Here is a 12,864-nt window from a genome sequence, read left to right as displayed (position 1 = left end):
TGCCTCCTAGTAGTACAACCATCAGGCTCCTCCTAGTAGTACAGTACAACCATCAGGCTCTGTGTCTCCTAGTAGTACAGTACAACCATCAGGCTCTGTGCCTCCTAGTAGTACAGTACAACCATCAGGCTCTGTGCCTCCTAGTAGTACAGTACAACCATCAGGCTCTGTGCCTCCTAGTAGTACAGTACAACCATCAGGCTCTGTGCCTCCTAGTAATACAGTACAACTGTCAGGCTCTGTGCCTCCTAGTAATACAGCACAACCATCAGGCTCTGTGCCTCCTAGTACTACAGTACAACCTTCAGGCTCTATGCCTCCTTGTAGAACAGTACAACCATCAGGCTATGTGCCTCCTAGTAGTACAGTACAACCATCAGGCTCTGTGCCTCCTAGTAGTACAACCATCAGGCTCTGTGCCTCCTAGTAGAACAGTACAACCATCAGGCTCTGTGCCTCTTAGTAGTACAGTACAACCATCAGGCTCTGTGCCTCCTAGTAGTACAGTACAACCATCAGGCTCTGTGCCTCCTAGTAGTACAGTACAACCATCAGGCTCTGTGCCTCCTAGTAGTACAGTACAACCATCAGGCTCTGTGCCTCCTAGTAGTACAGTACAACTATCAGGCTCTGTGCCTCCTAGTAGTACAGTACAACCATCAGGCTCTGTGCCTCCTAGTAGTACAACCATCAGGCTCTGTGCCTCCTAGTAGTACAGTACAACCATCAGGCTCTGTGCCTCCTAGTAGTACAGTACAACCATCAAGCTCTGTGCCTTGCCTCCTAGTAGTACAGTACAACCATCAGGCTCTGTGCCTCCTAGTAGTACAACCATCAGGCTCTGTGCCTCCTAGTAGTACAGTACAACCATCAGGCTCTGTGCCTCCTAGTAGAACAGTACAACCATGAGGCTCTGTGCCTCCTAGTAGTACAGTACAACCATCAGGCTCTGTGCCTCCTAGTAGAACAGTACAACCATCAGGCTCTGTGCCTCCTAGTAGTACAGTACAACCATCAGGCTCTGTGCCTCCTAGTAATACAGTACAACTGTCAGGCTCTGTGCCTCCTAGTAATACAGCACAACCATCAGGCTCTGTGCCTCCTAGTAGTACAGTACAACCATCAGGCTCTGTGCCTCCTAGTAGAACAGTACAACCATCAGGCTCTGTGCCTCCTAGTAGTACAACCATCAGACTCTGTGCCTCCTAGTAGTACAGTACAACCATCAGGCTCTGTGCCTCCTAGTAGTACAGTACAACCATCAGGCTCTGTGCCTCCTAGTAATACAGTACAACTGTCAGGCTCTGTGCCTCCTAGTAATACAGCACAACCATCAGGCTCTGTGCCTCCTAGTAGTACAGTACAACCATCAGGCTCTGTGCCTCCTAGTAGAACAGTACAACCATCAGGCTCTGTGCCTCCTAGTAGTACAGTACAACCATCAGGCTCTGTGCCTCCTAGTAGTACAGTACAACCATCAGGCTCTGTGCCTCCTAGTAATACAGTACAACTGTCAGGCTGTGTGTCTCCTAGTGTCACGATATGGTATGAAATATCATAAGTTTAGTTCTCTTGTCAGCCCAGGATGTGGGCTAAGAAACCCCCCTTCTCTTTTACTTCAGAGTTGAGCTTGCTTGCCAATGTAGATGGGGGAAGAGAGTTTTATTGACGAAAGGTATTTACGACGGGCATAGCTGCAAGGGAAATTTGTACTAGCAGGAACTGTTAGTGAAACTTCTAGAACCATGCGGTCCTTTGTTCTGTTATTGTGAGATATTAGACAAACTATTTAGGATAGTAGAATGATAAATACATATTCTGGATCTCCATCGAAGCATCTACCCATCACTCTAAACACAGTCGTCTAACTCCATCGGGGAAAGAAGTAGGGATTGCTCTGTAAATAATAGGACATATTTGATCTCATAAGAAAGCTCGTGTTAATACAAGCTGAATGCTGGGTGTGATATGATTCTGATATGTACTGGAACGGAGTTATAAGCATTAGACCAATTTGTATTCAAAGTACTCAGACTGAAAGGTAGGAGGATCTGGAAAAGCCAGCCCTTTCTGTGATGTCACTAGCTGTAGGTCTTAAGTTTGTGGCCAGATCCCCAGCTCATTTTTCTTCTTGTCTTTTCCTGTGAGGCCTGAGCAGCACGACCAATGAGCTGGGATGTCTGGTTGCCTGCAATGCAATGATCTGAGAATATGTGAGTGTTATCTTTTCTTCATTTAATCCTTTTATTTTCATAATTACCTTGTACATATTTGCAATTGTCTCATTTGTAACATCTTTGTAAAATATTTTATAAACACTGCCTAAAAATCATTTATGGGGTATCATATTTAATACTAGTTCGTTCTTCCTGCTCTAAATACGTACCCTGTCTCTGAAGGGAATTACGCTACTATTTTGGGGGTTAGCTCCGGACCTGTTTGATCGGAGCTGGTGGCAGCTTACCGTGTGCCGGCTTTTTGGGGGGGTCACTGTAGCGACTGCGGCTTGATAATTATTGTTCCTGCCTGAGTGGGAGTAGTTATCGCGTTGCTGCAGTGCGCCCAATAGCCAGTACATAGCAGGCAGCCTTTCTGGCGACTAATTACCCCAGGTGCAGTACCTAATCTGACCTGAGAGTAAGGGGGGCGCCAGAGAGCTGCAAGTGTTAAGTGGAACTGTAAGCGGGATAGACACAAATCCCTGCAGTTCATGGTATACTGAAGAGCAGTGGGATACCTAAAATAAGCCCCTGCTGTAAACTAAGAGGTCAATGGCCTCGTGTGTGTTTTTTTTCATCACATTGTGGCAGTGGAGGGATAACTAGGATAAGCCCCCTGCACATGTGATAGCCGTCTGTTGGTCTAAGGTCACCCAGATCCGTGACATATTGTAGGCAGCGGCTAAGGGATCTTGACAATTGGTGACAGTCACGGTGTGAATCGTGACATATTGGTGGCAAGGCGGTGGGATATTAGAGCATTAGTGATTTGGTTTGAGCAATCATTCCTCTCACTAAAAACTTGCAGAAAGTTCTTGCGAGAACTCTGCGCAAATAAGTTTGGAGAACGAACTCAGTGTTTATTAGTTGTGAGACAATTGTGTACTGGTAATTATCCCCTTCTCTTTTTCTTCGTTTTTCTATCCTATCTTTTATTTGGCAACCATGGTTGGGCTGGGAGAAGCCTTTTATGAACAGCAGACCAGAGACACCCTTGTTGCCTTATGCAAGTCACAGCACATTGACTATGCAAGCAAAAACAAAAGCGAACTGGTCGCAGTCCTGATGCAATGGGAAGCCACTCTAGACCACTCACAGAGCCCAGAAGCCGCAGATGCCAGCACCAGCGAACATGGTGCTGCAGCAGAGGTCCAACCACTGAATGCTCGCCCCGTTAGCAATCCGGGCGAATTGGACCCCCACCTGCAGGCGGCCTTGAAAGAATTCCCCACTGACGACCATGAGGGACGTCGGCAGCTGATTCAGCAATACCAGGAGCGAGCCGAGGCCCAGGCCCAGCGAGAGGCAGAGAGAGCCGAGCGAGAGGCCCAGCGAGCCGAGCGAGAGGCCCAGGCCCAGCGAGCCGAGCGCCAAGCCCAGCGAGAACATGAACTGGAGATGCTCCGGCGGGGGGGGACGCCTTCCACTGCCCAGAGCCGTGAGCCCAGCAGCGCTCAGACACCAAAGCCCCGGCCCGACCACTTTCCTGTTATGGAAAAGGATGGGGACTTGGACACTTTTCTGCGGGCCTTTGAGAAAGCCTGCAGACAGTACCAGCTGCCTACACAAGAATGGGCACGGTACCTGACACCAGGGCTGAGAGGAAAAGCTCTGGAGGCGTTTGCTGCCCTCCCTCAAGAACAAGATGGTGACTATGAGGCCATCAAGCAGGCTCTGATAGCCAAGTACCAGCTTACACCCGAGGTGTACCGTAAAAAGTTTCGGACCCTCCAACGTGGCCCACACGACAGTTACAGTGATGTGGTGCATGGACTGGGGACCCACTTTGACCAGTGGACCCAAGGACTGTCAGTGACCACCTTTGCACAGCTGCGAGACCTGATGATCAAAGACCAGTTCTTCCGTCTTTGCCCAACTGAGGTGCGACAGTTTGTGATGGACAGAGAACCCAAAGACGTGACGAAAGCAGCGCAGATTGCCGATGCCTATGAGGCCAACCGTAGATCGGAAGTGCGGAAGCCAGTCACCACCAGCTGGAGAGGGGGTAAGCCTGCAGCCAACGCCAGTACCCCTGCCAGCCAACACACCAGAGGTCCTGTCCCCGTGGCCAACAGCACCAGACCTACCACCGAACTTCGCCAGTGTTACCACTGCAGGCAGACTGGACACCTCAGTCACCAATGTCCAGCCAAGCAGAAGAACCCCTCATCCCAGGCCCCAGGGCCTAATGCAGCTGTTCTTTTGGTGGGTGGTGTGGTTGGGAGGGTGTGTGACAACGTACAGCCCGTCACTGTGGGAGGTCGTGTTGCTACAGGCCTCAAGGACACCGGGGCTGAACGAACCCTCATCCGACCCGAACTGGCGGCCCCTGAAGAAATCATTCCGGGGAAAACCCTAACTGTCACTGGGATTGGGGGCATCAGCTGTCCCTTGCCAATGGCCCGGGTTTTTATTAATTGGGGTGCCGGGAGCGGGGTGAAAGAAGTGGGGCTGTCTGATAATTTGCCCACTGATGTTTTGTTGGGGACTGATTTGGGGAGGTTGTTTGCATACTACGTCCCTGACACCCCTCCCCAATCTGCTAATAAGGGTAACGTTAACCCTGATGATGATGATGATGATGATGGGAAATCGCATGTGTTACCTGACCATGCTTTATCTTGTAATGATGCATCTGTTAACCATTTTTTCCCTAGGATTGATAGTGAAAATGTTGTACCTGTGCCAACTGTACCTGATAACGCTGTTTCTATGAAAGTTGATGTGTCCGTAGGTACAGGAGTGCTCAGCCACGTCGCTCTGCGGAGTGAGACGGCTGAGGAACCCCTAGCAGGGGCAAGTGTCGGTGCTACCGGAAATGGGGAAATACATGGGAACCGTGAGGAAGGTGATGCCATGCAATTGACCAGTGCCACCGAGGAAGGTAACTGGCCCATAAGTAGCAATGCTCCTGAGGTAATGGGGGTGGATGGGGAGGTAGAGCCCATAGCAGCATCGGCTGATGGGTCTGTAGAAATCCCCGGGGAGACAGCCTACGTAGCTGCTGTCACCCGCAGTCAGAGTGCCCGGAACGCAGATAACTGTCTGCCTCCCGGACCCTCCTCAGTCATCAGTATGACTGAACCAGAGGTGGACCCAGAGCAGGTCCAAGAGGGTTCCCGTGGGGAAGGGACCCTGACGTCGCTTTTGGCTTCCCCTAGCCAGGAGTTTCAGGCCGCTCTGCACACAGATGCGAGCCTAGAGAGTTTGAGACAACTCGCCGGGACGCGCTTCTCCGAGACTGATAAGGAGAAGGTGTTCTGGGAAGGAGGAAGGTTGTACCGGGAGACAGTACCCGGAGAATCACAAAAGGAGTGGTTGAGGGAAAGACAGCTGGTCGTCCCACAGCAATTCCGGGGTGAGTTGTTGCGGATTGCCCATGAGATCCCGCTAGCTGGACACTTGGGTATCAGCAAAACTAAGGCCCGGCTGTCTCAACACTTCTATTGGCCTAAGATGGGGACAGATGTGTCAAACTACTGCCGCTCCTGTGTCACCTGTCAAAGAGTGGGGAAGGCGGGGCCTGCTCTTAAGGCTCCCCTGATCCCTTTGCCAGTGATAGAGGAGCCTTTCCAGAGGATCGCGGTGGACATTGTGGGCCCGCTGGCCGTCCCCAGCAGCTCTGGAAAGCGATATATTCTTACTGTGGTAGACTACGCTACCCGGTACCCAGAGGCAGTAGCTCTGTCGTCAACTAGGGCAGATAAGGTGGCGGATGCCCTGTTGGCCATCTTTTCACGTGTAGGATTTCCCAGGGAAATGCTTACTGATCGAGGGACCCAATTTATGTCTCACCTAATGGAGGCTCTCTGTAAGAAAATGCAGGTGAAGCACCTGGTATCGAGTGCGCATCACCCACAGACCAATGGCTTGTGTGAACGCTTCAATGGTACCCTCAAACAGATGCTACGCATGCTGGTTGAGACTCAAGGGCGCGACTGGGAGCAGTACCTCCCACACCTGCTATTCGCTTACCGAGAGGTTCCGCAGGCCTCGACAGGGTTCTCCCCCTTCAAGCTCCTGTACGGCAGGCGAGACCGGGGACCCCTTGGGTTGGTAAGAGAATCCTGGGAAGAGGAGCCGAACCCTTCTGAAGTGTCCATAGTGGAGTATGTCATGCGCTTCCGTGACAAGATGCAGACCTTGACGCAGTTGGTGCATGACAACATGACGCAGGCTCAGGCTGATCAGAAGCACTGGTACGACCAAAACGCCCGGGAGCGGACCTACCATGTGGGTCAAAAGGTTTGGGTGCTGGTTCCTGTACCAACAGATAAGCTTCAGGCAGCCTGGGAGGGCCCGTACGTCGTCCACCAACAGCTCAACCCGGTCACCTATGTGGTCACGCTTGACCACGCTCGGGGTAGGCGAAAGGCCTTTCACGTCAACATGATGAAGGCTCATCACGAACGTGAACCTTTCGTCCTACCGGTCTGCAGCTTACCCGAAGACGGGGAGGAAGACACCCTCCTGGACATGCTGGCCCAAGCCAAGGCCCGTGGGTCCATTGAGGACGTGGAGGAGAGCGCCTCGCTAGATGAACCACAGCGGTTGCAGTTGCAAACCACACTGGAACCCTTCCGGGTCGTGTTCTCCAACCGGCCTGGAAGGACTGAGTTAGCCATCCACGAGGTGGACACCGGGAATCACGCCCCACTACGGCGAACACCCTATCGAATCTCTGACCAGGTGCAGCAGATTATGCGCCAGGAGATCGATGAGATGTTGCAGCTGGGGGTGATTCGACGGTCAAAGAGCGCGTGGGCCTCACCTGTAGTTCTCGTGCCAAAGAAGGACCAGACCACCCGGTTCTGCGTGGACTACAGGGGGCTCAACGCCATTACAGCCTCTGACGCGCACCCAATGCCGCGCATCGAGGAGCTGCTTGAGAAGTTAGCGGGCGCAAAATACCTGACAATCATGGATCTGAGTCGCGGATACTGGCAGATTCCCCTGAGCCCCGAGGCGCAGGAGAAGTCCGCCTTTATCACGCCCTTTGGACTGTACGAGTCCACGGTCATGCCCTTCGGCATGAAGAATGCCCCTGCCACTTTCCAGCGGATGGTCAATCTCCTGCTTCAGGGACTGGAGAAGTACGCCGTTGCGTACTTAGATGACATTGCCATCTTCAGTCCCTCCTGGGATGAACACCTGCAGCATCTCGAGGAGGTGCTCGGGCGAATTCACCGAGCAGGACTGACTATCAAGCCGGGAAAGTGCCAGATGGGCATGAGGGAGGTTCACTACCTGGGGCACCGAGTAGGTGGAAACACCCTAAAGCCAGAGCCTGACAAAGTGGGCGTGATCGTGAACTGGCCCACTCCCAGGAACAAGAAACAGGTGATGTCCTTCCTGGGCACTGCAGGGTACTATAGGCGCTTCGTGCAGCACTATAGTAGCCTGGCAAAACCTTTGACAGACCTCACCAGGAAGAAGCTACCCCACATCGTCAACTGGACAGATGGCTGTGAGGGGGCCTTCCAGGCGTTGAAGAAAGCACTGTGCAACGCTCCTGTGTTGAAAGCAGTCGACAGCAGTCGACCGTTCTTGGTACAGACCGACGCCAGCGAGTTTGGCCTTGGTGCTGTGCTCAGCCAGGTTGACTCGGAGGACCAAGAGCACCCCGTGTTGTACCTGAGCCGGAAACTTTTGCCGAGGGAAGTGGCCTACTCCACCATTGAGAAGGAGTGCCTGGCCATAGTCTGGGCCCTGCAGCGCTTGCAGCCCTACTTGTACGGTCGCACCTTCACGGTGGTGACCGACCACAACCCTCTGCGCTGGCTGGTGGAACCAATGGCAGGTTGCTGCGCTGGAGCCTTGCCCTTCAGCAATTTGACTTCACCATTAAACACAAAGCGGGCAGAGAGCATGGGAATGCAGATGGACTCTCCCGCCAGGGTGAACCCACGGAGGTGCGCATGGAGGCATACCGAGAGGTTCTGCCACCGTAGCGCACGCCAAAAGGGGGAGGTGTCACGATATGGTATGAAATATCATAAGTTTAGTTCTCTTGTCAGCCCAGGATGTGGGCTAAGAAACCCCCCTTCTCTTTTACTTCAGAGTTGAGCTTGCTTGCCAATGTAGATGGGGGAAGAGAGTTTTATTGACGAAAGGTATTTACGACGGGCATAGCTGCAAGGGAAATTTGTACTAGCAGGAACTGTTAGTGAAACTTCTAGAACCATGCGGTCCTTTGTTCTGTTATTGTGAGATATTAGACAAACTATTTAGGATAGTAGAATGATAAATACATATTCTGGATCTCCATCGAAGCATCTACCCATCACTCTAAACACAGTCGTCTAACTCCATCGGGGAAAGAAGTAGGGATTGCTCTGTAAATAATAGGACATATTTGATCTCATAAGAAAGCTCGTGTTAATACAAGCTGAATGCTGGGTGTGATATGATTCTGATATGTACTGGAACGGAGTTATAAGCATTAGACCAATTTGTATTCAAAGTACTCAGACTGAAAGGTAGGAGGATCTGGAAAAGCCAGCCCTTTCTGTGATGTCACTAGCTGTAGGTCTTAAGTTTGTGGCCAGATCCCCAGCTCATTTTTCTTCTTGTCTTTTCCTGTGAGGCCTGAGCAGCACGACCAATGAGCTGGGATGTCTGGTTGCCTGCAATGCAATGATCTGAGAATATGTGAGTGTTATCTTTTCTTCATTTAATCCTTTTATTTTCATAATTACCTTGTACATATTTGCAATTGTCTCATTTGTAACATCTTTGTAAAATATTTTATAAACACTGCCTAAAAATCATTTATGGGGTATCATATTTAATACTAGTTCGTTCTTCCTGCTCTAAATACGTACCCTGTCTCTGAAGGGAATTACGCTACTATTTTGGGGGTTAGCTCCGGACCTGTTTGATCGGAGCTGGTGGCAGCTTACCGTGTGCCGGCTTTTTGGGGGGGTCACTGTAGCGACTGCGGCTTGATAATTATTGTTCCTGCCTGAGTGGGAGTAGTTATCGCGTTGCTGCAGTGCGCCCAATAGCCAGTACATAGCAGGCAGCCTTTCTGGCGACTAATTACCCCAGGTGCAGTACCTAATCTGACCTGAGAGTAAGGGGGGCGCCAGAGAGCTGCAAGTGTTAAGTGGAACTGTAAGCGGGATAGACACAAATCCCTGCAGTTCATGGTATACTGAAGAGCAGTGGGATACCTAAAATAAGCCCCTGCTGTAAACTAAGAGGTCAATGGCCTCGTGTGTGTTTTTTTTCATCACATTGTGGCAGTGGAGGGATAACTAGGATAAGCCCCCTGCACATGTGATAGCCGTCTGTTGGTCTAAGGTCACCCAGATCCGTGACATATTGTAGGCAGCGGCTAAGGGATCTTGACAATTGGTGACAGTCACGGTGTGAATCGTGACACCTAGTAATACAGCACAACCATCAGGCTCTGTGCCTCCTAGTAGTACAGTACAACCATCAGGCTCTGTGCCTCCTAGTAGAACAGTACAACCATCAGGCTCTGTGCCTCCTAGTAGTATAGTACAACCATCAGGCTCTGTGCCTCCTAGTAGTACAACCATCAGGCTCTGTGCCTCCTAGTAGTACAGTACAACCATCAGGCTCTGTGCCTCCTAGTAGTACAGTACAACCATCAGGCTCTGTGCCTCCTAGTAGTACAGTACAACCATCAGGCTCTGTGCCTCTTAGTAGTACAGTACAACCATCAGGCTCTGTGCCTCCTACTAGTACAGTACAACCATCAGGCTCTGTGCCTCCTAGAAATACAGTACAACTGTCAGGCTCTGTGCCTCCTAGTAATACAGCACAACCATCAGGCTCTGTGCCTCCTAGTACTACAGTACAACCTTCAGGCTCTGTGCCTCCTAGTAGAACAGTACAACCATCAGGCTCTGTGCCTCCTAGTAGTACAGTACAACCATCAGGCTCTGTGCCTCCTAGTAGTACAACCATCAGGCTCTGTGCCTCCTAGTAGTACAACCATCAGGCTCTGTGCCTCCTAGTAGTACAGTACAACCATCAGGCTCTGTGCCTCCTAGTAGTACAGTACAACCATCAGGCTCTGTGCCTCCTAGTACTACAGTACAACCTTCAGGCTCTGTGCCTCCTAGTAATACAGCACAACCATCAGGCTCTGTGCCTCCTAGTAGTACAGTACAACCATCAGGCTCTGTGCCTCCTAGTAGAACAGTACAACCATCAGGCTCTGTGCCTCCTAGTAGTACAGTACAACCATCAGGCTCTGTGCCTCCTAGTAGTACAACCATCAGGCTCCTCCTAGTAGTACAGTACAACCATCAGGCTCTGTGCCTCCTAGTAGAACAGTACAACCATCAGGCTCTGTGCCTCCTAGTAGTACAACCATCAGACTCTGTGCCTCCTAGTAGTACAGTACAACCATCAGGCTCTGTGCCTCCTAGTAGTACAGTACAACCATCAGGCTCTGTGCCTCCTAGTAATACAGTACAACTGTCAGGCTCTGTGCCTCCTAGTAATACAGCACAACCATCAGGCTCTGTGCCTCCTAGTAGTACAGTACAACCATCAGGCTCTGTGCCTCCTAGTAGAACAGTACAACCATCAGGCTCTGTGCCTCCTAGTAGTACAGTACAACCATCAGGCTCTGTGCCTCCTAGTAGTACAGTACAACCATCAGGCTCTGTGCCTCCTAGTAATACAGTACAACTGTCAGGCTGTGTGTCTCCTAGTGTCACGATATGGTATGAAATATCATAAGTTTAGTTCTCTTGTCAGCCCAGGATGTGGGCTAAGAAACCCCCCTTCTCTTTTACTTCAGAGTTGAGCTTGCTTGCCAATGTAGATGGGGGAAGAGAGTTTTATTGACGAAAGGTATTTACGACGGGCATAGCTGCAAGGGAAATTTGTACTAGCAGGAACTGTTAGTGAAACTTCTAGAACCATGCGGTCCTTTGTTCTGTTATTGTGAGATATTAGACAAACTATTTAGGATAGTAGAATGATAAATACATATTCTGGATCTCCATCGAAGCATCTACCCATCACTCTAAACACAGTCGTCTAACTCCATCGGGGAAAGAAGTAGGGATTGCTCTGTAAATAATAGGACATATTTGATCTCATAAGAAAGCTCGTGTTAATACAAGCTGAATGCTGGGTGTGATATGATTCTGATATGTACTGGAACGGAGTTATAAGCATTAGACCAATTTGTATTCAAAGTACTCAGACTGAAAGGTAGGAGGATCTGGAAAAGCCAGCCCTTTCTGTGATGTCACTAGCTGTAGGTCTTAAGTTTGTGGCCAGATCCCCAGCTCATTTTTCTTCTTGTCTTTTCCTGTGAGGCCTGAGCAGCACGACCAATGAGCTGGGATGTCTGGTTGCCTGCAATGCAATGATCTGAGAATATGTGAGTGTTATCTTTTCTTCATTTAATCCTTTTATTTTCATAATTACCTTGTACATATTTGCAATTGTCTCATTTGTAACATCTTTGTAAAATATTTTATAAACACTGCCTAAAAATCATTTATGGGGTATCATATTTAATACTAGTTCGTTCTTCCTGCTCTAAATACGTACCCTGTCTCTGAAGGGAATTACGCTACTATTTTGGGGGTTAGCTCCGGACCTGTTTGATCGGAGCTGGTGGCAGCTTACCGTGTGCCGGCTTTTTGGGGGGGTCACTGTAGCGACTGCGGCTTGATAATTATTGTTCCTGCCTGAGTGGGAGTAGTTATCGCGTTGCTGCAGTGCGCCCAATAGCCAGTACATAGCAGGCAGCCTTTCTGGCGACTAATTACCCCAGGTGCAGTACCTAATCTGACCTGAGAGTAAGGGGGGCGCCAGAGAGCTGCAAGTGTTAAGTGGAACTGTAAGCGGGATAGACACAAATCCCTGCAGTTCATGGTATACTGAAGAGCAGTGGGATACCTAAAATAAGCCCCTGCTGTAAACTAAGAGGTCAATGGCCTCGTGTGTGTTTTTTTTCATCACATTGTGGCAGTGGAGGGATAACTAGGATAAGCCCCCTGCACATGTGATAGCCGTCTGTTGGTCTAAGGTCACCCAGATCCGTGACATATTGTAGGCAGCGGCTAAGGGATCTTGACAATTGGTGACAGTCACGGTGTGAATCGTGACACCTAGTAATACAGCACAACCATCAGGCTCTGTGCCTCCTAGTAGTACAGTACAACCATCAGGCTCTGTGCCTCCTAGTAGAACAGTACAACCATCAGGCTCTGTGCCTCCTAGTAGTATAGTACAACCATCAGGCTCTGTGCCTCCTAGTAGTACAACCATCAGGCTCTGTGCCTCCTAGTAGTACAGTACAACCATCAGGCTCTGTGCCTCCTAGTAGTACAGTACAACCATCAGGCTCTGTGCCTCCTAGTAGTACAGTACAACCATCAGGCTCTGTGCCTCTTAGTAGTACAGTACAACCATCAGGCTCTGTGCCTCCTACTAGTACAGTACAACCATCAGGCTCTGTGCCTCCTAGAAATACAGTACAACTGTCAGGCTCTGTGCCTCCTAGTAATACAGCACAACCATCAGGCTCTGTGCCTCCTAGTACTACAGTACAACCTTCAGGCTCTGTGCCTCCTAGTAGAACAGTACAACCATCAGGCTCTGTGCCTCCTAGTAGTACAGTACAACCATCAGGCTCTGTGCCTCC

Source organism: Ranitomeya variabilis, chromosome 1 (assembly GCF_051348905.1).
Source record: "Ranitomeya variabilis isolate aRanVar5 chromosome 1, aRanVar5.hap1, whole genome shotgun sequence".
NCBI classification, from domain to species: Eukaryota; Metazoa; Chordata; class Amphibia; order Anura; family Dendrobatidae; genus Ranitomeya; species Ranitomeya variabilis.
The sequence above is the reverse complement of the archived record's forward strand: the minus strand, read 5'-3'. Positions refer to the sequence as shown.